At 38.4% G+C, this 26,781-nt stretch overlaps 1 protein-coding gene and 1 non-coding gene across 28 annotated transcripts in view; one reads left to right on the top strand and one right to left on the bottom strand.

The window, feature by feature from the left end:
- Nucleotides 1–26,781, bottom strand: part of NRCAM (neuronal cell adhesion molecule) — a 335,017-nt gene that overhangs the window by 138,043 nt on the left and 170,193 nt on the right. The window lies entirely within an intron of this gene.
- Nucleotides 525–586, top strand: LOC117073840. The gene has a single exon (XR_004433397.1). It is a non-coding gene; the product is annotated as a U7 small nuclear RNA (small nuclear RNA).

Raw genomic sequence — 26,781 nt, 5'->3', positions numbered from 1 at the left:
CTGAGACTTTAAATAGCCAGGTTAACATAGTAACAGACTTTTTCTTTAAGATGAGCACGCTGAGCACACAAACAACTATACTAATTCAAGATCAAGAAGTGGTCTACACTTACGTCCATAGCAACGGCATTATTCACAAGAGATGCAAGTAGAAACAATCCAAGTATCCATCAAAGAATGAATGGATAAGCAAACTGTGGTATATGGTTTCCACATACAATGGAAAGTTATTCAGCCTTAAAAAGGAAGAAAATTCTGACACTGAGGACATTACGTCAAGTGAAATAAGCCAGTCAGAGAGGGACAAATATTGTATGATTCTATTTATATGAGTTACCTAGAATAGTCAAATGCTAGAGACAGAAAGAATGGTGCTTGCCAGGGGCTGGGAGAAAGAGTGGACAGTTCATAGTCACTATAAATGGGTCTAGAGTTTCAGCTGAGGAAGAGAAAAAGTTCTGTAGATAGACTGTGGTGATGCTGGCACAAGGCAAATATACTTAATACTACAGAACTATACACTTAAGTGTTCCAGCTCTTTCAGAATTTGTCTAGCAGGTTTTCTGCTTTTCATTAGAAAACCCCCCACACAAAGAAAAATTAAAAATAAATAAAAATGAGAGCTATACTTAAAAATGGTTAAAGCGATAAATTTTATGTTATGTATATTTTGCCACAATAAAGATCAAACAGCTGCCAGCAAGAAGTGGACTTTTAAAAATTATTGTTTCCAAATGTAACATAAGACATATACTTAAAGATTTACATCTCCATACTTTCAGTAACAGGCAAATATGCTAGAAAAGAGGCTCTTAAAAGGAAAAAATAGTCTTCTTCTAGGACACGATGGATGATATTCGTTCAAAACACACTCCTACACTGTGCCCACACTTTCTCTTCCATTTAGGAAAGTATTTTAGAACCTAACAAAATGGCCAGGCACAGTGGCTCATGTCTGTAATCCCAGCACTTTGGGAGGCTGACGCGGGCAGATCACTTGAGATCAGGAGTTTGAGACCACCCTGGCCAACATGGTGAAATCCCATCTCTACTAAAAATACAAAATTAGCCAGGCGTGGTGGCACAAACCTGTAATCCCAACTACTTGGGAGCCCGAGGTAGGAGAACTGCTTGAACCTGGGAGGCAGGGGTTTCAGTGAGCCAAGATTGTGCCATTGTATTCCAGCCTGGGCGACAACAGTGAGACTCCATGTCAAAAAAATAAAAATAAAAATAAAAGAACCTAACAAAGTGACAGTGAGATTACCACAGAGTAACTTGAAATTCTTACCCATTTACTTTTTGATTAAGTAATTTACAAACTCTGGTATTTTATTACTGTTAAAACTTCTTGGAAGACAACTCACACTGATCCTGGAATAACACATGCTGAAAACTGTTGGGCTGAGGTCACATGGAGCATAAACTAGCAAGCAAAATTTAGCATAAACATAAATCACTTCAGAGAGTTCAGCCACACTAGCTGAACAAATGAAGTGATTGATTTTATCCCCTCAAGTAAGACTTATGAGCAAAAAGGGAAAAAGCTAAAAATGTCTTGGTACTAATTTTAACTGTATGTAATGGAAATCTCATTTCCTATTCTAAATCTATAATTCTGATCTTATCAATCATCTCAGAACAGAGTAACATATCTGGATCTAAAATTACTCAAGAAGGCATTTATCCCCTCCTGTGAGTATTATTTTCTTGAAGAGTGAATGTCACCACCATTTTTAAAGTACCACACGGTCTTGTATAAAGTCCAGTAGGAATCAAAGTTGTATATTGAGTAGAATTTCTTTATTCACATTCCAATTTTTGTAAAAGATGAGACCCACATTATCCGCCATTAATTTAAGTAAAAACGACAGCTACTATTGGGGCAGCAACTGCTCTTTGCTGAACACACACATTCCTAAAGTAGGGGTTAGTGCAGGCTCACCATCATTTTTCCAAAAGCTCTGAAAAATGCAAGTTTTGGCGACAAACCTGACCAGTTGACGTTCTTTATTTATCCCACTAAGTGTAAATGTTTGTATGTTTTACTGAAGAGTTACTAATATGTTTGATCATAGGGTACTGTTCTAGACCCCACTGGGGGTGTTATACAACATTTATATATATTTATACATATTTTTATATATTTATATACATAGCACCGTATTTTTAAAATTTTGATTTTAGAAATGTAATATATATGTTTTATATATCATTTTGATTATATATATATTTATATATCATGTTATCTTTCTAAAGTCAAAATACTAAAAATAATCCTGAATTCTATGTTTTTCTTTTTTTTATTATTATTATACTTTAAGTTCTAGGGTACATGTGCACAATGTGCAGGTTTGTTACATAGGTATATATGTACCATGTTGGTTTGCTGCACCCATCAACTCGTCATATAAGTATTTCTCCTAATGTTATTCCTCTCCCAGTCCCCCACCTGCCAACAGGCCCTGTTGTGTGATGTTCCCCTTCCTGTGTCCACATGTTCTCATTGTTCAACTCCCACTTATGAGTGAGAACATGTGGTGTTTGGTTTTTTGTCCTTGTGATATATTGCCGAGAATGATGGTTTCCAGCTTCACCCATGTCCCTGCAAAGGACATGAACTCATCCTTTTTTATGGTTGCATAGTATTCCATGGTATATATGTGTCACATTTTCTTTATCCAGTCTATTATTGATGGGCATTTAAGTTGGTTCCAAGTCTTTGCTATTGTGAATAGTGCTGCAGTAAACATACATGTGCATATGTCTTTATAGTAGCATGATTTATAATCCTTTGGGTATATACCCAGTAATAGGATGGCTGGGTCAAATGGTATTTCTAGTTCTAGATCATTGAGGAATCACCACACTGTCTTCCACAATGGTTGAACTAATTTACACTCCCACCAACAGTGTAAAAGTGTTCCTATTTCTCCACATCCTTTCCAGCATCTGTTGTTTCCTGACTTTTTAATGATCACCCTTCTAACTGGTGTGAGATGGTATCTCATTGTGGTTTTGATTTGCATTTCTCTGATGACCAGTGATGATGAGCATTTTCTCATGTATCTGTTGGCTGCATAAATGTCTTCTCTTGAAAAGTGTCCATTCATATCCTTTGCCCACTTTTTATGTGTTTTTTTCTTGTAAATTTGTTTAAGATCTTTGTAGATTCTGGATACTAGCCCTTTGTCAGATGGATAGATTGCAAAAATTATCTCCCGTTCTGTAGGTTGCCTGTTCACTCTGACGATAGTTCATTTTGTTGTGCAGAAACTCTTTAATTTAATTAGATCCCATTTGTCTATTCTGGCTTTTGTTGTCATTGCTTTTGGTGTTTTAGTTATGAAGTATTTGCCCATGCCTATGTCCTAAATGGTATTGCCTTGGCTCTCTTCTGGGGTTTTTATGGGTTTAGGTCTTATATTTAAGTCTTCAATCCATCTTCAGTTAATTTTTGTCTAAGGTGTAAGAAAGGGATCCAGTTTCAACTTCTACATATGGCTAGCCAGTTTTCCCAGCACCATTTATTAAATAGGGAATCCTTTCCCCATTTCTTGTTTTTGTCAGGTTTGTCAAAGATTAGATGGTTGTAGATGTGTGGTGCTATTTCTGAGGCCTCTGTTCTGTTCCATTGGTCTATATATCTGTTTTGACACCAGTACCATGCTGTTTCAGTTACTGTAGCCTTGTAGTGTAGTTTGAAGTCAGGTAGCATGATGCCTCCAGCTTTGTTCTTTTTGTTTAGGATTGTCTTGGCTATGCGGTCTCTTTTTTCATTCCATATAAAATTTAAAGTAGTTTTTTCCAATTCTGTGAAGAAAGCCAGTGGTAGTTTGATAGGAGTAGCATTGAATCTACAAATTACTTTGGGCAGTATGGCCATTTTCACAACATTGATTCTTCCTATCCATGAGCATGGAATGTTCTTCCATTTGTTTGTGTCCTCATTTATTTCATTGAGGAGTGGTTTGTAGTTCTCCTTGAAGAGGTCCTTCACCTCCTTTGTAAGTTGGATTCCTAGGTATTTTATTCTCTTTGTAGCAATTGTGAATGGGAGTTTACTCAAGATTTGGCTCTCTGTTTGTCTGTTATTGGTGTATAGGAATGCTTGTGATTTTTGCACATTGATTTTGTATCCTGAGACTTTGCTGAAGTTGCTTATCAGCATAAGGAGATTTTGGGCTCAGATGATGGGATTTTCTAAATATACAATCATGGCATCTGCAAACAGGGACAATTTTACTTCCTCTTTTCCTAATTGAATACCCTTTATTTCTTTCTCTTGCTTGATTGTCCTGGCCAGAACCTCCAATACTATTTTCAATAGGAGTGGCAAAAGAGGGCATCCTTGTCTTGTGGTGGTTTTCAAAGGGAATGCTTCCAGTTTTTGCCCATTCAGTATGATATTAGCTATGGGTTTTTCATAAATAGCTCTTATTATTTTGAGATACGTTCCATCAATATCTCGTTTATTGAAAATTTTTAGCATGAAAGGCTGTTGAATATTGTTGAAGGCCTTTTCTGCATCTATTGAGAAAAACATGTGGTTTTTGTCATTGGTTCTGTTTATGTGATGGATTACATTTACTGTTTTGCATATGTTGAACCAGTCCTGCATTCCAGGGATGAACCCAACTTGATTGTGGTGGATAAGCTTTTTGATGCACTGCTGGATTCGGTTTGCCAGTATTTTATTCAGGGATTTTCGCATCAATGTTCATCAGGGATATTGGCCTAAAATTCTTTTTTGCTGTGTCTCTGCCAGGCTTTGGTATTAGGATGATGCTGGCCTCATAAAATGAGTTAGGGAGGATTCCCTCTTTTTCTATTGATCAGAATAGCATCGGAAGGAATGGTACCAGCTCCTCTTTGTACCTCTGGTAGAATTCAGCTGGGAATCTGTCTTGTCCTGGACTTTTTTTTGGTTGGTAGGCTATTAATTATTGCCTCAATTTCAGAATCTGTTATTGGTCTATTGAGAGATTTAACTTCTTCCTGGTTTGGTCTTGAAAGGGTGTATTTCTCCAGGAATTTATCCATTTCTTCCAGGTTTTCTAGTTTATTTGCATAGAGGTGTTTATCGTATTCTCTGATGGTAGTGTGTATTTCTGTGGGATTGGTGGTGATATCCCCTTTATCATTTTACATTGCATCTATTTGATTCTTCTCTCTTTTCTTCTTTATTAATCTGGCTAGTGGTCTATTTTGTTAATCTTTCCAAAAAAATAGCTCCTGGATTCACTGATTTTTTGAAGGGTTTTTCATGTCTCTATCACCTTCAGTTCTGCTCTGATCCTAGTTATTTCTTGTTTTCTGCTAGCTTTTGAATTTGTTTGCTGTTGCGTCTCTAGTTCTTTTAACTGTGATGTTAGGGTGTCAATTTCCGATCTTTCCCACTTTGTCCTGTGGACATTTAGTGCTATAAATTTTCCTCTAAACACTGCTTTAGCTGTGTCCCAGAGATTCTTGTATGTTGTGTCTTTGTTCTCATTGGTTTCAAAGAATATCTCTATTTCTGCCTTAATTTTGTTATTTACCCAGTCATCATTCAGGAGCAGATTGATCAGTTTCCATGTAGCTGTGTGGTTTTGAGTGAGTTTCTCAATCTTGAGTTCTAATTTGATTGCAGTGTGATCTGACAGACTGTTATGATTTCTGTTCTTTTGCATTTAGTGAGGAGTGTTTTACTTCCAATTATGTGGTCAATTTTAGAATAAATGTGATGTGGTGCTGGAAAGAATGTATATTCTGTTGATTTGGGGTGGAGAGTTCTGTAGATGTCTATTAGGTCTGCTTGGTCCAGAGCTGAGTTCAAGTCCTAAATATCCTTGATAATTTTCTGTCTCGTTGATCTGTCTTATATTGACAATGGGGTGTTAAAGTCTCCCGTTATTATTGTGTGGGAGTCTAAGTCTCTTTGCAGGTCTCTAAGAACTTGCTTTATGAATCTGGGTGCTCCTGTATTGGGTACATATATATTTAGGACAGTTAGCTCTTCTTGTTGCATTGATCCCTTTACCATTATGTAATGGCCTTCTTTGTCTCTTTTGATCTTTGTTGGTTTAAAGTCTGTTTTATCAGAGACTAAGATTGTAACCACTGCTGTTTTTTGCTTTCCATTTGCTTGGTAGATCTTCCTGCATCCCTTTATTTTGAGCCTATGTGTGTCTTTGCACATGAGATGGGGTCTCCTGAATACAGCACAACAATGGGTCTTGACTCTTTATCTAATGTGCCGGTCTGTGTCTTTTAATTTGGGCATTTAGCACATTTACATTTAAGGTTAATATTGTTATGTGTGAATTTGATCCTGTCATTATGGTGCTAGCTGATTATTACATCTGTTAATTGATGCAGTTTCTTCATAGAGTTGATGGTCTTTACAATTTGGCATGTTTTTGCAGTGGCTGGTACTGGTTGTTCCTTTCCGTGTTTACTGCTTCCTTCAGGAGCTCTTGAAAGGCAGGCCTGGTGGTGAAAAAATCCCTCAGCATTTGCTTGTCTGTAAAGGATTGTATTTCTCCTTCACTTATGAAGCTTAGTTTGGCTGGATATGAAATTCTGGGTTGAAAATTCTTTCTTTAAGAATGTTGAATATTGGCTCCACTTTCTTTTGGCTTGTAGGGTTTCTGGAGAGAGATCCACTGTTTGTCTGATGGGCTTCCCTTTGTGGGTAACCTGACCTTTCTCTCTGGGTGCCCTTAACATTTTTTCCTTCATTTCAACCTTGGTGAATCTCATGATTATGTATGTTGGGGTTGCTCTTCTCGAGGTGTATCTTTGTGGTGTTCTCTGTATTTCCTGAATTTGAATGTTGGCCTGCCTTGCTAGGTTGGGGAAGTTTTCCTGCATAATATCCTGAAGAGTATTTTCTAACTTGGTTCCATTCTCCCTGTCACTTTCAGGTATACCAATCAAATGTAGATTTGGTCTTTTCACATAATCCCATATTTCTTGGAGGCTTTTAATCTTGCCTTCTCACTTTCATTAATTTGATCTTCAATCACTGATATCCATTCTTCTGCTTGATCAAATCGGCTACTGAAGCTTGTGTATGCTTCTCAAAGTTCTTGTACTGTGGTTTTCAGCTCCATCAGGTCATTTAAGCTCTTCTCTACACTGGTTATTCTAGTTAGCCATTCATCTAAGCTTTTTTTCAAGGTTTTTAGCTTCTTTGTAATGGGTTAGAACATGCTTCTTTAGCTCGGAGAAGTTTGTTATTACTGACCTTCTGAAGTCTACTTCTGTCAACTCGTCAAACTCATTCTTTGTTCAGTTTTGTTCCCTTGCTGGCGAGGAGTTGTGTTCCTTTGAAAAAGAAGAGGCGTTCTGGTTTTTGGAAACTTCAGCCTTTCTGCTCTGGTTTCTCCCCATCTTTGTGGTTTTATCTACCTTTGGTCTTTGATGTTGGTGACCTACAGATGGGGTTTTGGTGTGGATGTCCTTTCGGTTGATGTTGATGCTATTCTTTCCTGTTTGCTAGTTTTCCCTCTAACAGGCCCCTCAGCTGCAGTTTGCTGGAGGTCCACTCCAGACCCTGTTTGCCTGGGTATCACCAGTGGAGGCTGCAGAACAGCAAGTATTACTGCCTGATCCTTCCTCTGGAAGCTTCATCCCAGAGGGGCACCCACTTGTATGAGGTATCTGTCGGCCTCTACTGGGAGGTGTCTCCCAGACAGGCTACACAGGGGTCAGGGACCCACTTGAGGAGGCAGTCTGTCCATTATCGGATCTTGAATGCCATGCTGGGACAACCATTGCTCTCTTCAGAGCTGTCAGGCTGGGATGTTTAAGTCTGCAGAAGCCGTCTGCTCCCTTTTGTTCAGATATGCCCTGCCCCAGATGTGGTATCTAAAGAGGCAGTAAGCCTTGCTGAGCTTCAGTGGGCTCCACCCAGTTTGAACTTCCCTGCCACTATGTTTACATGGTGAGCATAGAACAGCCTACTCAAGCCTCAGCAATGGCGGATGACCCTCCCCCAACCAAGCTCCAGCATCCCAGGTTGATCTTAGAGTGCTGCGCTAGCAGTGAGCAAGGCTCCATGCGCGTGGAATCTGCCACGCCAGGAGGTAATCTCCTGATCTGCTGGTTGTGAAGACCATGGGAAAAGCACAGTGTTTGGGCAGGAGTGTACCATTCCTCCAGGTACAATCACTCACGGCTTCCCTTGGCTAGGAAAGGGAAATCCCCCAAGCCCTTGCACTTCCTGGGTGAGGCGACGTCCCACCCTGCTTTGGCTGGCCTTCCATGGGCTGCATCCACTGTCCAACCAGTCCCAATGAGATGAACCAGGTACCTCAGCTGGAAATGCAGAATGCAGAAATCACCCGTCTTCTGCGACGATCTTGCTGGGAGCTGTAGACCAGATCTGTTCCTATTCGGCCATCTTGGAAGCGACTCCAATAACTCTGAATTCTAAAACTCACCTTCCAGAAAAGGAATAATGAACTTGGACTCCCATTTTACAGATGAAAAAACTGAGGCTTGAAGAGTGGCAGTGAATTGCCAAGGCCCATATAGAAAGTAAGAGGCCAAGCCACTGAAAGAAGGTTGTCTGCTTAGAAGGCATCCTTCCATTATACCATGCAACAGAGAAAACACACCCAGATAAAGACTATATGATAAGAGATGAGCTATTTGGTGTTAATCTGAGTGGGTTTCCTGGCCTAAGCATAACATGACTAAAATCACTGGAAAGTCTCTGATTATGTGAATGTGATAACGGCACATTTTTCCTTGACATTAGTAATAGTTTTATCAATTTTATTTCCTTTGTTTTTATTTCCTGTTGATGAAAATATTTGACATTTTTACATACTCACAAATCTAACAGAATGCTGTTTTGTGTTTCATAATTGTTGTAGTTTGTTTTATGTGCCTTTAAACGTTGATATTCTCAAAGTACAAAATATATACATAAATATAGAAAAATATATATTTTCTGTCTGGAAGTTTGGGAATTGGGGAGATTTATGCCCTCACCTACAATGTGACGTATGCAACCCCGTTTGTTTGTTTGTTTGTTTTGAGACAGGATCTTGCTCTGTCACCCAGGCTGGAGTGCAGTGGTGCGATAATATCTCACTGTAGCTTTGACCTCCCTCCTTCCCCCATCCCCCCTGCCCTCCCACCCCACCCCACCCCTGGGCTCAAAGAATCCTCTCACCTCAGCCTCTCAAGTAGCTGGCACTACAGCCATGTGCCACCACAGCCAATTAATATTTTTGTTTCCAATTTTTGGGAGAAGGCTCACTATGTCGCCCAGGCCAGTCCCAAAACTCCTGAGCAAGTGATCCTCCCATCTCAGCCGCCTAAAGTGCTGAGATTACAGGCATGAGCCCCCATGCCCAGCCTGCAACACCATCTTTATGCTTCTTAAAGGAGGAGAGTATTATTTATAATTTAACAGCTAAATAAATGTGGGCAGAGTGTTTTAAAGAGGAGTCTGAGCATCAATGCAGAATGGACACTGGTGTCCCACATGTTCAGCTGCACACTCCGCTTCAGCAGCCCGGTCCAACATTCACCATCAAAAACAAGTCTTAGGTCTCTCCAGGTAATTTTTGTATCCAAACTATTTAATAGTGAATACAATGAAAGCCCAAAATGAAAGCATACTAACAGAATCTTGTAGGTTAAGAGCTGGCCTGATCTCAACATCAGTAGCTTCACAGTTATTTTGTTTGACAGCTCAAAATAACATTATTCTTCCCAATGGGCGAATGAACTTAGAAGCTCTAGCAATTCTGGCTCCTTTCACCAGAACAAGCTGCAATCTGCAATAAACAGGAAGAGGCCAGAGCTTTAAATGTGACATAAAAGCCTCTCTTACTCCCTCTCTACCAAGGAGGATTGCCAATGCAGTTTTGACGAGTAAATACAGAATTACTGGGATGGCCAAGAACTACCACCCTAAGCATATCCAGCAGTCAGCCCATGCTATTCAATTGTGCTACAACTACCTTTAAAAACAATGACTGAACTCACAGAATGGTAAGTGTTGGAATGGAGACCTCCCACTGAACAATAATGAAAGATGAAACCCTGAGTATATCTGAAGTGAATGTTTTTCATTGAACTGTCTCAAAAATCATGATGAGATTAACCTAGAACTCTCATATTTAGTTTCTTTGGTGCTACTGAAAATAGTTTGATCCTTGTCCATTTTTAACTGGACTGAGGGAAATAACAATGTTATTGTATTTTACATAATGAAATAAAGGATCTGGCAACACAGCGCAGCTGTTATAAAGAAGACACAAATGCCACCTTAATATGATTTCTTAAATATTTAATAAGCTGGGTTTTAGTCTGGGTCTGTACACTCACTAATACCAAGTCAAAAAAAATGAATTATCTTCTGCATGAAGACAGGGAAGGTAGACATGGAGGCAATGACCTATTATGCTAAAAGCTCTTAAAAGTCAGGAAGGTATTCAATATATTTAAAAATTAAATGATGAGAAACCTGTTCTGAAGTCCCAACAGTTTTTAGATATGAGTTCCTTTTGTAAAGGAAATAATCTGCTGCCTGTTCTTTGATATAACACAATAAATATGATAATTACTTCATATAACAACTTCATTTTAGATAAATTGCTTTTGAATGACTGCATTTGTTTCCATTTTTAAATATATAAAAATTATAAAAATATAAATCTACCTTTTCCTCTTAACCTGATGAAATGAGCAAAATTCAATACCTGAGTAATTTCCTGTCTTCAATTATATACTTGTTTACATATATAACGTGAACCTTAAATACGATAATAACCTAACTACATATTTTATAAATGCCTTTACTTTTATTTTAATATATTCTTTTTTAATCCCAACACTGTACAATAAAAAAAGAATGATGAGCATTATCAAAAAGTTTCAAGTATAGTAGGGGAGATAACACAGGAGGCTGTGCCATAAATCACTGAAAATACAAGGAATAAAGGGATAAATGGTACAGGAAAGGCATGATGTGCTATGAGAGTTCAGAGAAAAGGAAGCTATCTTGAGATTATGAATCAAAAAGGTTTCATGGCATAGGAAATATGTGAATTGGATCTTGGCAAAAATTTGAAAGGATGGCAGAGGGGTCTAGCTGGCTGCCCAAGGGCTAAGGGAGGGGTTATACACTTGGACCCACCAGAAAGGCAGGATAAAGCCCCAGTGGCAGTTGGGAGGTGAGGCGTGGGGAAAGGAGGGTCTCTAGGGAACTCAGAGCTATCAGCATGAGATGGTTGCCAAGCTTGGGGCTTCTCTGATCACGCAGCAGGCTTGAGCTGGGCAAGGGGCAAAGCCTTGGCTGTGAACACAGATGGGCAAACTGGATGTAATAATAACTAAACCCGGAGTGTTTCAGGAATTCAAGTGTTTGGAAGAGTTTTGATCAAACACAATTGGGTGAATTAAGTGTCTGAGATTTCTTCCAGGAGCAGAACTGCCCCACAGAGCAGAAGTGTAGGGGCAACAGTGGGAAAAATTAAAGTTCCTATGTCATTGCCCTCTGTGAGTCCTGTTTGACATAATAGTTACATGAATATGGAAATAGCTTAAATAGCAAGCAGCCATGTATGATCACTTATTTAGTACTTCTGGATGTACCCATCTCTTTATAAAGAGTAAACAAACTTAGTAGTATAACAAAGTACAGTATAAAGAACAAAAGATATTATACCACTTCTAATGAAAGGACTAAAATTAAGATTTCCAACAGAGAACATAAGCAGGAAACCACTGTTAGGATTTCTCCTATAAAACACAAGTTGGAGCACTTTACTAACGTCTGGGATGAGCTGATGGATACCTCAGTGCCTATCTCTCTTTCTATTTCATTTCTCTTTAAAGAAAGAAATCCATATACTTTTTTTTTTCTGGAGACATGATTACTAGAAACATATAACACTGGGACAGTAGCACTTCCCTACCTATTTTTTAAAAAGAAATTTTTGTTTACCTGGAACTTGCTAAGAATAAAGTTAATTTTTTTTTTTTTTGGTACTTGGAACAATGTTAATGTACTTCAAAATTTTAGTGTAAAATCAAATGTATTTTCTATCAAGCTAGACATTTTTATATGTTCAAGGTTTTGTTATTTTCTGGCAACTGGCCAAAGCAACCCATTTATAAAATAAATTGGTATTTCTCTCCTGGCAGAGATAAGAGCTCTGTCAGTCATCCTTTGCAGATTGTTCTCTCATGAATTGGGGCACAGGGAGAAAAAGAGAGAATACATGAGAGTTAAAAAAAATTTATAATTACACACACATTTCAATGTAGAAACAAGTGGTCATCACTAGTAAAAGACGTGACCTTCAAATGCAAGTGAACTTGAAAAACAGTAGTTCTCAAACTCTACTGCACACTAGAGCCGCCTGGGGAGATCTGAAGACTCCCACTGCCTAGGCCACAGGCCCTATCAACTAAATCAGAAGTTCTGGGGGTGGCACCTGGGCACTAGGGTTTCTAAAACTCCCCAGATGATTCTAATGTGCAGCCTACTTAAAAACCAGTGTTTAAAAATGCCTCTCTGTTGTCTACTCTCCAAGTATACTGACCTTTTGTAATCAAAGTTAAAACTGTCTATGAAAATGAACAAACAATATAAGAATGTTGTGAGAAAGTCAGCTATACTGATTTCATATAACAAATCATTAAATTTCTAAGAGCTAAATTTTGGTGGTGGGAAGTTGGTTTTAGAATTCTTCAGATTGTTAGTGGAAGACTATTATATACATGTCTTTAGTATGACCTAACAGTTGAATTTCAAAGTATTCTGCAAATATGATTTGTGTGCTTTGCAACTGAGCAGAAAGAGTACAATTACATGAGCGATCATAATATTTGGTAGAAAGTGATTTGTGTCACAGAGATGTACAGAAAAATTGCTATGATTGTCAAGGAAAGGGAGAGATGAATGTCAGATTAGTCACAATTTAAGGTGATGCCATCTGATGTGGACTTTGAAGCACTTGTTCCAGGAAAGGAAAAGGAGCAGGAGATGCGAATGAGGGGCACATGTGGGAAACAGAACAGTTCAATTCGACAGATGCCGAGAGTAAAAGGAGACGGGTTTGGAAAAGGCTGGATCACTTCCAGGAGGGTCCTGAATGTCTAAGTCTGAGGCTCCTGGAACAAAGAATGACATTGTCTATCGTGGTCTCACTTGGCTTTTCTGCAGTGTGTGGCACTGTTGACCCCTTGCTACCTTCCTTTCGGTGTTCCACTCCCTTTGGTTCCATAATCTTCCTCCACGTTTTAGCTCTCGAATGTCCCTTTTCCAGCCCCTCTTACACTTATCTTACTCCATTCATCCTGTAATTTCCAAATTCTTGGGTTTTTTTTGGTTTGGTTTTGTTTTTGTTTTGTTTTGAGATGGAGTCTCACTCTGTTGCCCAGGCTGGAGTGCAGTGGTCCGATTTTGGCTCAAGTGATTATCTTGCCTCGGCCTCCTGAGTAGCTGGGATTACAGGCACACACCACCACACCTGGCTAATATTTTCTATTTTTTAGTAGAGAAGGGGTTTCACTATGTTGGCCAGGCTGGTCTCAAACTCCTGACCTCAGGTGATCCACCTGCCTCAGCCTCCCAAAGTGCTAGGATTACAGGTGTGAGCCACTATGCCCAGCCTCTCATTTCCAAATTCCATCACATTTCTTAAACGTCTCTTGTCCAAAAATTCTATTCTATTTTGTCTTTGTTGTTCCTACTATAAACATCTGATGTTTGAACTACTCTCAGGTGCTTGGACTCCAAGCTGAAACCTATGTCATCCACACTCCTCTCTCCTTCTTCTCCCTGACCACCTTAGGAAGTCACCCAGTTCAGGTGATTCTCTGTTCTCAACCTCTAAATTTACTTTCTTTATTTAGGTGTTGCAGGCCAGACTTAGATACCCTAAATAGCTCTAACAAGGTTTCCTGCCTTCAGTGTCAATATCCTCCAGTCAATTCTCCACACAGCTTCCAGAGCATCTTTACAAAACTTTAATCACATGACTCCTCTGCTCAGGGCCCTGAGGTTCCCAAGTTAAAAGTTCAGACTTCCTACTTAGCACATTAAGGTCCCTTATGATTTGACACTTGCTCACTTCTATGTGATCCCCTCCCACCTGCACCTGTGGTTCTAGCTATCCCAACCCACCTACAGTTGCTAGAGTATGCCATTTATTTCCAGGTCTTTAGGCTTTCCTAAATATTGTTTCTCCTGCCTGGCTCACATCCTTCCCCTTCTCATTCTTTAAGTCTCTATCTTCTCCCTGGAAACTTTTTGAGACTCCCTGCTCTGAGACAGATGTTCTTTCTTTGTGCCCAACTCATAGCTTATACTGAACTGCAACTGTTAGTTTACTTGTCTGCCCCCAGGAAGTGATTTTCACTCACACAGACATACATTAGAAGCCCACCCTACTTCACTACACTGGTTTACAAGTCTGTCTCCACTGGGAGCCTGTAAGCACCTCGCTGGGGAGTGCAGGACACACTTCTTATTCTGCTTTGTGCTGCACGCACTTAGCACAGCTCCTGGCACATAATTAGCACTCCAGCAAATGAATGACTAATCCGAGTTGTGTGCAGAAGGGCTCATTCATCTACTCCTTGAATGACTGAAGCAGCAATGTGAACAACAGACGGGTGAGACTTTGAGAGAGGAGAGGAATTAGATGCTATCACGAAAAGTCAGGAGCACCAAATGCAATTGATGGACAGTGTTCTCTAACTTATTAAATCCACTGGCTTGTCTACCTCAACCATCTGAGCTCTAAGTCTACCCAATGGCTTTATTCCTCAGTCTCCTCCCTCAGTCTCAGTCACTGAATACCAGATTGTGTCATGTCTTCCACATGCCTGCAAAAACAACACAAAAAAGACCTTCTATGCTTTCCTATTCACTCAGTTCCATTCCTTTAGCGCAAAATACTATACCACTAATCCTCACAGGAATAGCTGTTTGTATTTAATTGAAGAACAATATGCATTTATTCACAAACACAGGCACTGACTCTATCAGGGGGTACTATCAGGGAATATGTGATTGGTTTCAATCTGTTTGGAAAAAATCTTTACAATAGTTTTCAAAATGGATATTTGATCTGGTCTGTCTTAGTCCCAAAGAGAAACAATAGAATTCCCAGTTTGCTCAGATGAGACAACGGATTTCCCAAGGATAATGAAGAAACTAGGGGAGGGGGAAGGATTCAGGTCCAAACTGTTCATGGGGCTTGTTTCAGTGAAACCTTACTGGACCAGTCTCTCCAGACCGGTGTCTTGATTGCTTCAGAGACAGAATTGTCTAAAAGCACTGGGAAGCTAGGAACACACAACTCCTTTGGACAAAGTTATCATTCACTATATTTTGTCAGGAGTTAATGGCATGATGGGAAGAGCAGAGAGATGGATTTTTGTCTGTGTGTGTACACAATTATATCAGAAACTCCACCATCTATCTCTTTGAAAGCTCTCGTCCACATAGCCACCTTAGGAAGCTCAATATGGAGTCTAGCCCTGCTACTAAAGCTTCCACCACGAAACTCCCCTTTCAGAGCTACCTTCAAAACCAAATTAAAATGCACATATGTTTCATTCCTTCAGAACAATAGTCAGCAAATAGTTTCTGGAAAGGGTCATACAGCATATGTATGGCTGACAGTAGGCTTTGTAAGCCTTACGGTTTCTGTTGAAACTGCTTTGTCATTACCACATGAAGGCAGCTATAGGATTACACAAATGCATATGGCTGTGTTCCAGTAAAACTTTATTTATGGTCACAGAAATTTGAATTTCATGTAATTTTCACATCATGAAATGTTATTCTTTTTTTTCTTTTTCAATCATTTAAAAACATAAAAATAATTTATGGCTCAAAACAGGCAGAGGGACAGGTGTGGCCAGCAGCAATAGTTTGCAATCCACTGTTTAGAGCAATATTTATAAGCCTTATCCACTAGCATGGTGTTCGTTGTGAATGAACATTTGAGAAATCAAATTTATCCTCAATAAATGAAAATGATGATAGAGATTCAGTGAAATGATTCCTTTATGTAGAACAATACTCACTGAAATAAACAAATAAAACAAAAATAAAAAGGAGAACAAGGAAGAACAGAAGGAGAAGAAGAAAGAGGAAAACGGTAAGGAGATGGAAGAAAAGGAATAGAAGGAGAAAAGAAAAAAAAGAAAGATTTGATGTGGAAAAGGAAGTATTTATTGAATGATTAACAGGTATCAGCCATTCCTCTAAGTATTTTCTGTACCTTACTTTACTTAATCCTCCCAAATCCTCTGAAGTAAGCATTCCTCCTGCCATTTTGCAGACCCAGCTATTAAGTGGAAGAACCATAATTCAGATAAGATCAGGTGCGCTCAGGGTGGTATGGCCATAGATGGAGGAACCATAATTCAAAGCCAGGTCTCATGACTCCATAGTCCACGCTTTTTCCACTCCACTTTAGTGTCTATAGAATCAGATATGATATTTTTATTATGTTTAGGCACATCTTACATAGGGAGGTTCCGGTACATTGAGTTTTTAAATCTTAAGAAATCCTAAACGGGTAATTTTTATAAAACACATGTAAGAGGTTTGTTCATTCAAGCTCTTCTAAGTACACTCTCTTGATCTTTGACAGTCAACAAAAATATACACTGGGGAAAGGACACTCTATTCAATAAACAGTGCCAGAAAATTGAAAAGCCATATGCAGAAGAATCAAACTGGACCCCTATTTTTTACCATATACAAAAACTAACTCAAGATGGCTTGAAGACTTAAATGTAAGCCCTGAAACTATACAAATGCTAGAAGAAGCTATAAAAATGCTAGAAGAACTATAAAAATGCTAAGAAAAACTCTTCTGAACATTGGTCTAGTCAAAGAATTTATGACTAAGTCCTCAAAAGGAAATACAACAAAAACAAAAATAGACAAATGGGACTTAATTAAACTAAAAAGCTTCTGCACAGCAAAAGAAATAATCAACAGAGTAAACAGATCACCTACAAAATGGGAGAAAATTTATGTAAACAATGCATCCAACAAAGGAAAAACTGATTCAGAATCCATGAGGAACTCAAACAACTCATCAAGAAAAAAACAAATAACCCCATTAAAAAGTGGGGAAAGAACATGAATAGACATTTTGCAAAAGAAGACATACGAGTGGCCAACAAACATACAAAATAATGCTCAACATCACTAATCACAAAAATGAAAATGAAAACCACAATGAGATACCATCTAACACCCAGCCAGAATGGCTATTATTAAAAAGTAAAAAAACAACAGATGTTGGTGAGGATGTGGAAAAAAAGAAATGCTTATACACTGTTCGTGGGAATGTAAATTAGTACAGCCTCTGTGGAAAACAGTATGGAGATTTTGCAAGGAACTAAAAACAGCACTACCCCTTGATCCTGTAATCCCATTACTAGATATCTACTCAAAGGAAAAAGATCATTTTATCAAAAAGACACCTGTACTCATATGTTTATCACAGCACTATTCACAACAGTAAAGTTATGACATCAACCTAAGTGTCCATCAATGGATTGGATTTAAAAAATGTAGTGTATATACATGCACACATACATATACACATACCATGGAATACTACTCAGTCATAAAAAGGAATAAAATCATGTCTTTTGCAGCAGGATGGAATGAACTAGAGGCCATTATCATTAGTGAAATGACTCAGAAAATAGTAAGTCAAACGCCACATGTTCTTACTTTCAAGTAGGAGCTAAACAATGGATACACAGGAACATACAAAGTGGAATAACAGACATTGAAGACTCCAAGAGGTGGGAGAGTGGGAGCGGGATGAGGGATGAAAAATTACCTAATTATTGGGTACAATGTACAATGTTCAATATTGGGGTGATGGGTAACATTAAAAGCCCAGACTTTACCACTATGCAATATATCCATGTAACACAACTGCATTTGTACCCCTAAGTCCATAAAAATAAAATTTTTTTAACAACTGCATATATTGGCACTGGCTACTCAAAAGTATATGGAAAATGTACATCAGTATAGTATTTTAAGAACTGTAAGTAAACTAATGTACATGCATCTTTATATGCCAAATAGTTTAGATTTAATAAGAAACTTATTTTTTAGCTCACTTCTCATCAATTCATATATTATTGCATATCCCTATCTTTATTTAACAGCATATTTTATTGGAGACACAAATCCTTTCTCAGGTTGGTAGACAGTTTAAATTACACAAGAACCTGTCCCACTTCTATTTCCACTATTTAAATTCTTCCTAGAATACATTAACAATTAGCAGGAGCCAGGGAGCGTTCTCCATTAGTCTTTCCAGTAACAGTAGGGAAAGTGTTTTCTCCCACCAAAAAGAAAACAGCTAACTAACCAAATAGACCATCACTATTGAATTTGCTTGTGATTTTTATTTTTGAAGCAGGTATAATTTTCCTTCTTTGGAGGAGATATTATTCATTTCTTTGGCTAACGGTTATGATTTAGACCTTGGGTCTCTTTTATTACTTGCAACGGATTTTCTATATTTTTATTTTTCTGAGGGGCGGGGTAGAGGGTTGAAGATCAGCCTGATTGGAATAGCACATGAAATGAATGCGGCTGAAACTTCCCTGAAACAAAAGTTATCTAGGACTTGGAGCGATCACAGGATACAATTGTCTGTTTCAAATAGAAATGCAAAATAACCATTGGAAGAGTTGAAATAGTACGATCAAAGAAATTTGGTATTCCATTAAAAATCCTTTATACACTAACAACAGTATAAATAGAAAACATATAGATAAATTCTCCGGCCTTTAAGTGTAGTCATTTAGGTACTTGAAGCATGTTTGTAAGCCTTTTCCTTAAACTGACACAAAATTATATATATTTATCATGTACAACATGTTTTGAAATATATATTCATTGTGGAATGGCTAAATCAAGCAAATTAACATGTATTATCTCACATAGCTGTCACCGTGTGGTGAAAATACTTAAAATGTATTCTCAGTATTTTTCAAGAAAACTATATTGTTATTAATTATAGTCACCATGTTGTACAACAGATCTCTTGAACTTGTTCCTCCTATCTAGCTAAAATTTTGTAAATTTTGACCAACATCTGTTTAAAGCTTTTTAAGGGCAGAATCTTTGACTCATCTTTCTCTTTTCAAGACTATGTGTAGTCATCGTGTTAGACAAAGGGTAGGAACTCAAGAAATGGTTGTTGAATTAAATGCCATCAATACCTAAGTCACAGAAATTCAGGCTTTATTTAAAGCCTTATCTAGATTTTTCACTAGCAGGAATCTTGACTTGTAATAGAAAATTCTTCTAACCCACTGGGTTCTGGACATGAGGTCTCCAGACTCCCAGCATCAGCATCAACCGAAAACTTGCTAAAAAGGCAAATTCTTTGGACCTACCCCAAGCCCATTGAATAGGAACTTTGGGGCTGGGGACTAGAATCTGTAGTGCAATGAATCCTTCAGGTGATTCTGATGCACATTAAGGTTTGAGAACAACTGTAACATAACAAAAAATGGTACTGTGAGTCTCCTTCTTTTCAAAAAAGAAGCCCATGAAGAGAAAGAGATTTATTCCCTACTTTTGGAGCAAGCCTATGGTGTTACTAAATATTAACTTGGTAAGTTAAATAATAACTAGGCTTATACATTAATCTCATAAATTTCAAAGGCTACATCTCAAAGCCAACAAAGGTCAACATTCGATGTTAGCTAAATCCAATAAATTTGTCAGAAAAATAATAATGTCATGAGACATGCATCCTTTTTGCCCTTCCTAATCTTCTTGCATACTATGTGGGCATTACCAGTAGTCAAATTGAAAGAATAAGGACTAGGAACACAAACTAAGGAGGGAAAAGCAGAAAGCAAAAAGGATCATCTGCCCTTAAAATGATGTGTTGGGTCCATATTTTCCCATTGCTGACCACCAGACTTCTTTGTTCTGGGCAAACATACTACTACTGTACTTGGTTTAACTCATTCAGATGGGAACACCATTCCTATCTGACACAAAAGCTAAACACCATTTTCCTCAAACATTTAAAAAGGAATCATTTAGATCCTTAAAAAGTTGAATCAGCAACTCTCAGAGAAGGACAGAGCTGGGTCAACAGTACAGTACAAAGCATGCATTTCTACTCTTTGTGATTACAACTGTCTAAACATTTCTGACAGATTTCATGTGGTAATGTTTTTCTGAATGCCATTTTACAGTACTTAAACAATAAAGAATTAAAGTTAAAACTTGAAAAAGATAATCAAAGAAAATGAACTGTAATCGTTTTTTAGAAGCTAAATTGCATCAACATTTGACTATCCATTATTTCTTTTGTCATTTCAGCATTGTATACTATCATTATCTATTCTTTCAGGGTTCTGAAAAGGCTTTAGAATCTGCTGATTGTCATCAACTCGCTACTGTAGCCTCAAAGCTCTGCAACACTGCTGGACCATGGCAAATGTAAAAAAGATAGTTAACTTCTGCAAATAGGGTTTCTGCTGCCAGATAAACAGCATTACAAAGCTGGAGTTACAGTGTTCACATCTGGGCACTTTCAGAGAGAAATCTTTCAGAGAGCATGAACAAAACCACCTGGGATTAGTCACATTTCCAATGTGAAAATCGGTGAGTCCAGACTCTAGTCATTCAGTTGTTGGCAGATAAAATATACAAGATCAAAAGAAAAGGGCTGCATTTCTGGGCAACTCCTTCCTCCATATAACCCCAATCCAACACCAAATTAATTTACATAGCATGAATGTTCTGAATTAAACATGCCATGGAAATATTTTATTATCTCCTGCATTTACTTTGGGTAAATACTACTTAATTGGACTCCCTTCTGAGTAATTCAAAATGCATTATCTCAATGGGAAATAGAATTAGTTTCATTATGCAATTTATTTTTGAATTAAAAATAGCCAGCGAACAAGCAAATGCTTAGAGGTCATATGCCTGATGCTATATAATTAGAAAACCAGAGATTAATACAGTGTAATGATTGGCATAACAACATAGAAAAAGACAAGTTGATTTTAAAGAGTTTGTTCTTTCTCAAATGTGTCTTTCTTGACAGGTAAGCATGAATCAGGACTGGCTAATGATAGTTATCACTGACTGATTTTTAAGTATATTTGCTATGTATGTATCTACTTAATCCATTTAAATGAAGACAGTGATCAATGTTTCTTTTGAACATGCCGGAAACTAATATGTCACCACAAATTCTCTAAGTAAGAGAGAACAGGAGAGGAAGAGACAGAGAAAGAGAGACAGAGCAACAGAGAGAGAAGAGAAAAGAAAGTATTGAGGAAGAGACACAATTTTATTACTTCATAAGAGGAGTTGCAACCTAACTAAAATCTTAAACTAAAACATTTTTAAAAAGGATCTGAAACCTAAAAGGCCATCATTTTCTGAAAGAACACTGTGGTGTTACACAAAGACAACATGACAGAAATCAGAAAGTCTTTGTTCCCAATTAGTGGTCTCAAACTCAAATGCCTAAGGGGGGCAAACAGTTAAAGCTAAAGAATACAGCTGTGTAGTGGAGGAAGGGGCACTGGGGCCCTGCTTAAACAGCAGGCAGGGGGCTGCTACTCAGCTGTAGCTGATAGTGGTCAGGGAAATACACACCCAGTTTTGCAGATCACCTCATTTTTCTTTTAGCCAGAAATTCAAATTTTTTTATGAAATCAACTGTTTTTTAAAATGGGACCAACTAATTTAAAAGTGCTACGTGACTTCAGGACTCCGGGTGTAAGAAATGCATCCAGGGCCAGATGCTGTCTAGACCTTGCATGGCTACTAAGTAGCTCTGGTCCCTTTGAGACTGTTTCCTAATTGGTAAAATAATATGTCCAAGTTTCTGTTGGCACTAGATGCTTATTCTGGTCCTTTTATGTAGTACCTTTCTTTACTTGTGAAAAAAACGGTTTAGATGTTTGAATTCCCAGTGTTAGAATACTGAATATCAAAGTCAGAAAGGACAACCTGAAAACATGGATGTAATTGAAGTTTTAGAGACTTGCTTGCTAATTCAGGAGTATGTTTTATCCACAAAAGTTTGCGTTGTTAAATATGTTATATAGAGTTAAGTAAAAAATCATCAAACAAGTAAAGACAGCAATTTAAATTTTTGAGAGGCAATGCTTCCTAGTGGTCAAGAATACACACTGGAACCAGTCTGACCTTGATTCAAAGCCCAGCTCCTCACTTACTAACTGACCTTATGCAAGTTACTTAAGGTCTGTATGCCTCAATTTCCTCGTCTGTAAAAATGGGGATCAAGGCTCCTATCTCATAGGATTATTATGAAGTTTAAGTGAGTCAGTGGAAAGTGCTTAGAATGGTGGCTGACACAGAAAGCATTAGGAAAAAATTAGCTGTTATTTTAACTGGCATAAAACAGCTGAAGTGTTAAAAGCACAAATGAATAGCTAAATCCAGCAAATCTCTCACACTGGTTGAGCTAGCATTTTATTGTAAAATATTTAAAAGACATTAAACCCAATCTTTATCTAATGAAGGCCCAAATCAATGGTTTCCTAAAATCCATTTACAAGTTACTCCACTGATAACTTGTGAATGAAGACCTAACATGCAACAATTCATAGAAATCTAACAGAGGTCAACCTAGAAAACGGGGGTCAATGCAGTGGAACGGGGGCCATGGAAAATCAAAAGGTGTGAATGCCTCACCCTTGCTTTCCACCCCCTTGTGATTAATTAACAGCCTTACTGCATCCACCCACCAGCTGTATCCTAGCTCATAGGCCTGACCCCAACTGAGGACTACAACGGTATAATGAAAACTGTGCTTCTAATTGTCCAGTGGGTGATCATGGCTTGGCTAAGAAAGGCTCTTTTCACTCCCCTCCTTTCTGATTAACTAGATGGCTTTATAAATCGCCTTAATAAGTTCATTTGTGTAACCCAAGGCTAGCTGCCCTTCCTTCCTGCTGCTAAGAGGGCTCAGCTGCTTATCTTTGGATATGACCCATCAGAAGAGAATTGCTGAAAAACATTTTTAAATCTGCTAAATTGACAAGCAACGCTGATCTCACGTCTCCCCTAATTTAGTCATGTTTTCCTATGTCATAAAGGAAGTCTAAGTGCAGGCAGTACATTGTGATACTGGCAGAAATCTTTTGTAGATTATTTTAAAACTCTATGACTGTCTCCTAAGCAGTAAATTTGATAACTGCCAACAGGACCGTATAAAGTAACTAAAATTCACAGACATTTTTACCATTTCTAAAAGCTTTTCATATGTATTTTACCATTTAGTCGTCCCCAAACTCTGTAAGATATTATTATTATTATTCTCTTTTTACAAATGAGATATTTAGGCTCAGAGAGGTTATGTAACTTGTACAAGATCACATCATTACTGTGAGTTAGACATGGGCTTGATTTCAGGTCTTCTAATTTTAAACTCAGGGCTCTTTCGACTATCACACGTGTGCTGATTAATTCACCTGTTGTCTTTTAGCTCACATCTGTTCCTCTATACCTTATACTACTGGAGCCAGGAGTTTGCACCCTAAATTTCCCATACTCTTACTAGTTGTCTTTCCATAGGGTTCTGCTAATTGGAGGTACTGGTGAGCAATAAGAAAGCAGGATAAAGACAAAAGATTCTTGGTTCTGAATCTTAAAATGAGGCAGTTGATGGCAATCGCTATAGGAGTAGTAGGGTTGATGTGATTTTAGGCTCCAGCAGCCCAGGAAAGGCCAGCACTTTCTTTACTGGGTTTTTGTTTTTTGTTTTTGTTTTTTTTTTCCGTTTTTGAGATAGCAGCTCTTGAGTGAACTCACAGTGAAACTCAAGTCCAACCAACCCACTTGGACCTTCAGAAACAAGCTAATGGGCTCCAGCCCAGAAGGGCTAACTGCTTTGGATCTGAGGATCACCTCTTCTTCCTTTATGTTCCTCCAACACCCCTCTTTCTCCCTGTTGCAGTTCCAGCTTTTCCAGTATATTTCCTTGTTCAAAATTCCTAAAGTGGCTTCCATTTTCCTGCTGAATGTTGCCTTGCACACAGATTGAAGTCAAGGATATTAAAAGGGATATAAAGCAAATGACATTGTCCCTGCCTTGAAGGAATGTGTAATTTTCTAGGTAATAGAACGAACGCATTTGAATCAGGAATAAACAAAATAGACATATCCAAAGGGCTTAGGTAAATTGCACACAGACTACTTGTGCAATGGGAAGGAAAATGGGCACTTCATCACAAACTCTATTTGTGTGGTGTGAGGAGAGGGACTTGTTTGCCTTTGGCATGCAGTCTCGTCTGTTCTCAGTGGGTCCAGAAGCAGCCCCTTGTCCAGCTCACCCTTATGGTCTTCCGAATCACTTCCCCTTTTTTGGACATGCTTAGCTTATACTTCCTGCCCCACAGCCATCTCTGGTGCCAAGTTGTCTGCCCCATTCTTGTTCAGTTTCCTGTTCATTAACTTCTGGCTCATTATTACATTAGTATCCCTAAAGTCCACATTTGCATCACCACACATGAAAAACGTTTTGTCTGTAGCAAAAAGGGGCACAGCAATGACATATATGATTTGGTACAGAACTACTAATTATAACAAGGGTTAAGAGTGAGTGAAAAAGTGATTAAATGATTAAGAGATTGTCAAGTATTTTGCAGCCCTCATTAAATCTATTGATTTTACATTTTTCCCCTAAAATGGAAGAATTCTGTATCATTTGGGATTAAGTTTTATTTAATTTTAAAATGACAACTACTCTTTACAGAGGACTCACTCTGTACTAGGTACTTCTCATATGTTAACTTTTTTACAGCTCTCTAATATCAAATGTTCTTTAGATGAGTAAAGTGTGGTCTACAGCAGTTAAGTTACTTCTCCATTCTCTTAGTCTATGCAGGCTATTATAACAAAGTACCATAAACAGGGTAACATAACAGAAATTTACTTCTCACAATTCTGGAGGCTGGGAAATCCAAGGCCAAGGTGCTGGTAGATTCCATGTCTGATGAGGATCTGCTTTTTGATTCATAGATAACTTCTTGCTGTGTCCACCCACAGTAGGATAGGGCAAAACAGCTTACTGGGGCCTCTTCTTAAAGGCACTAATCCCATCCAATAGGGCTTAACCTCATGACTCAATCAACTTTCAAAGACACCACCTCCTAATGCTATCACTTCAGAGATTAGGCTTCAACATATGAATTCTGGGGGGACACAAACATTCACCTCATAGCATTCATGTTCCTTGTTATCGGCAAAGCTGAGACTCACATTGTCTGACTAAGTTATTTGACTTTGGAGTCCACATTTATAAAAACAACGGAAACAGTTCATCTTCGTGAATGGAGAACAGCATTTGTGACACCCACCAAAGTACCTCTGGGGTCAGTGTCCTCAGCCAGGGCACAGCATCATGGACCAGAGCCTCTGCGGGGCACAGAGGAGTGGTGAGGAACAGGCACTCTGGAGCAACCCCACTTCCCTCTGCTTTGCATATGAGTGGTTCTGCACATGACTGTATTTGAAAAGGGCTTCACTGCTCTTGCTGAAGGAGTGCACTTGAGCTAGCGTGGAGTTCCCAGAGGGTGTCTGGAAGAAGCAAAGGCTATTCTTTGTTTCACTTGGTTATAGATGGAAGTCAGACACTTCTGCCTGAAGTACTTTCACACACTTCATAGTCTTAAGAAGGATGGAGAACGCATGCCAACTACTCAGAGAACCACAGGTGTTCAAGCAATGGTATCCTTTTATCCCTACAACTAGTGGACAAAGCGGGGCCTCTGTAATTGTGAAGCTAGGAAAACTGTGGTCTCCTCCAATCATGCACAATTTCTTACACAGGTACTAGCCTTTTCCCCTCTCCTCAGCTATTCAATATCCTAATATCTTTGCCTGGAAAGGACTGAAGTAGAGCCACTAAAGTATTACATATGGATGAGACCTCAGAGGTTTCATTTCAGCAGGGATCAGAGCAGAAAGTCCCTGGCACATGGAAGAATATACAGGTGACTCAGAGCACTAATCCCATGTCTGATATGTGACTGAAGCAGTAGCAACTCAATAAATATAGAACTGAATTAGGGAAACCAAGCCTAGGAGGAGAAGTTCAGGCATTAGCCAGCAGGTCAGGATGGTTTTTGGAGGGAGGGGGATTGTAGGGGGTCTTCATACCCTGAAATCAAATATGAGTGCAGGGTCTGGATCACATCTTGAGAATAGATATTTTTATTGTATTAATAAGAAACATGTTAGATTTAATGTTAGTACCACAAAACACAGATCCTGTAATTGGAAGGCCATTAGGAACATTGTTCTTATTCATATGATCTCTTGTGCTTTTATAACTAGCAAATTAATTATTAAAAGAAAAATCTCTAAGAAACAAATAACGAGAATCCATCTCCCCAAATAACCTGTTTCCCCATACCATTACAGAAAATGATGTCACTCTGGCAGAATTATTAATGTTATTTATATCCTGAGCAATGCATTCTTTTAACCCGAAAGAGGGCACTAGGCAAAAAAATTAATTTCTTTGAGAACAAGCATTTTTACTTAAAATATATGTGGCTGTGCCGATTAAGAGCCTCCTCTGTGTCAGTGCCAGGCATTAGTCACAAGCCAAAGGCCCAGTCAGTCTTTGTAAACTTATGACCAGCTTTCAACCCCACAAAGCCTGTGTTTGTCACTAGGATACTTGCTTCTCCAACTACTGGTTAAAGGATCAGTGACATACTTCAAAGATTTTGAGAACAGTTTATGTT

This window comes from Trachypithecus francoisi, unplaced genomic scaffold (genome assembly GCF_009764315.1).
Source record: "Trachypithecus francoisi isolate TF-2019V2 unplaced genomic scaffold, Tfra_2.0 Lachesis_group4, whole genome shotgun sequence".
NCBI lineage: Eukaryota > Metazoa > Chordata > Mammalia > Primates > Cercopithecidae > Trachypithecus > Trachypithecus francoisi.
This window is presented reverse-complemented; position numbering and strand designations above follow the sequence as displayed.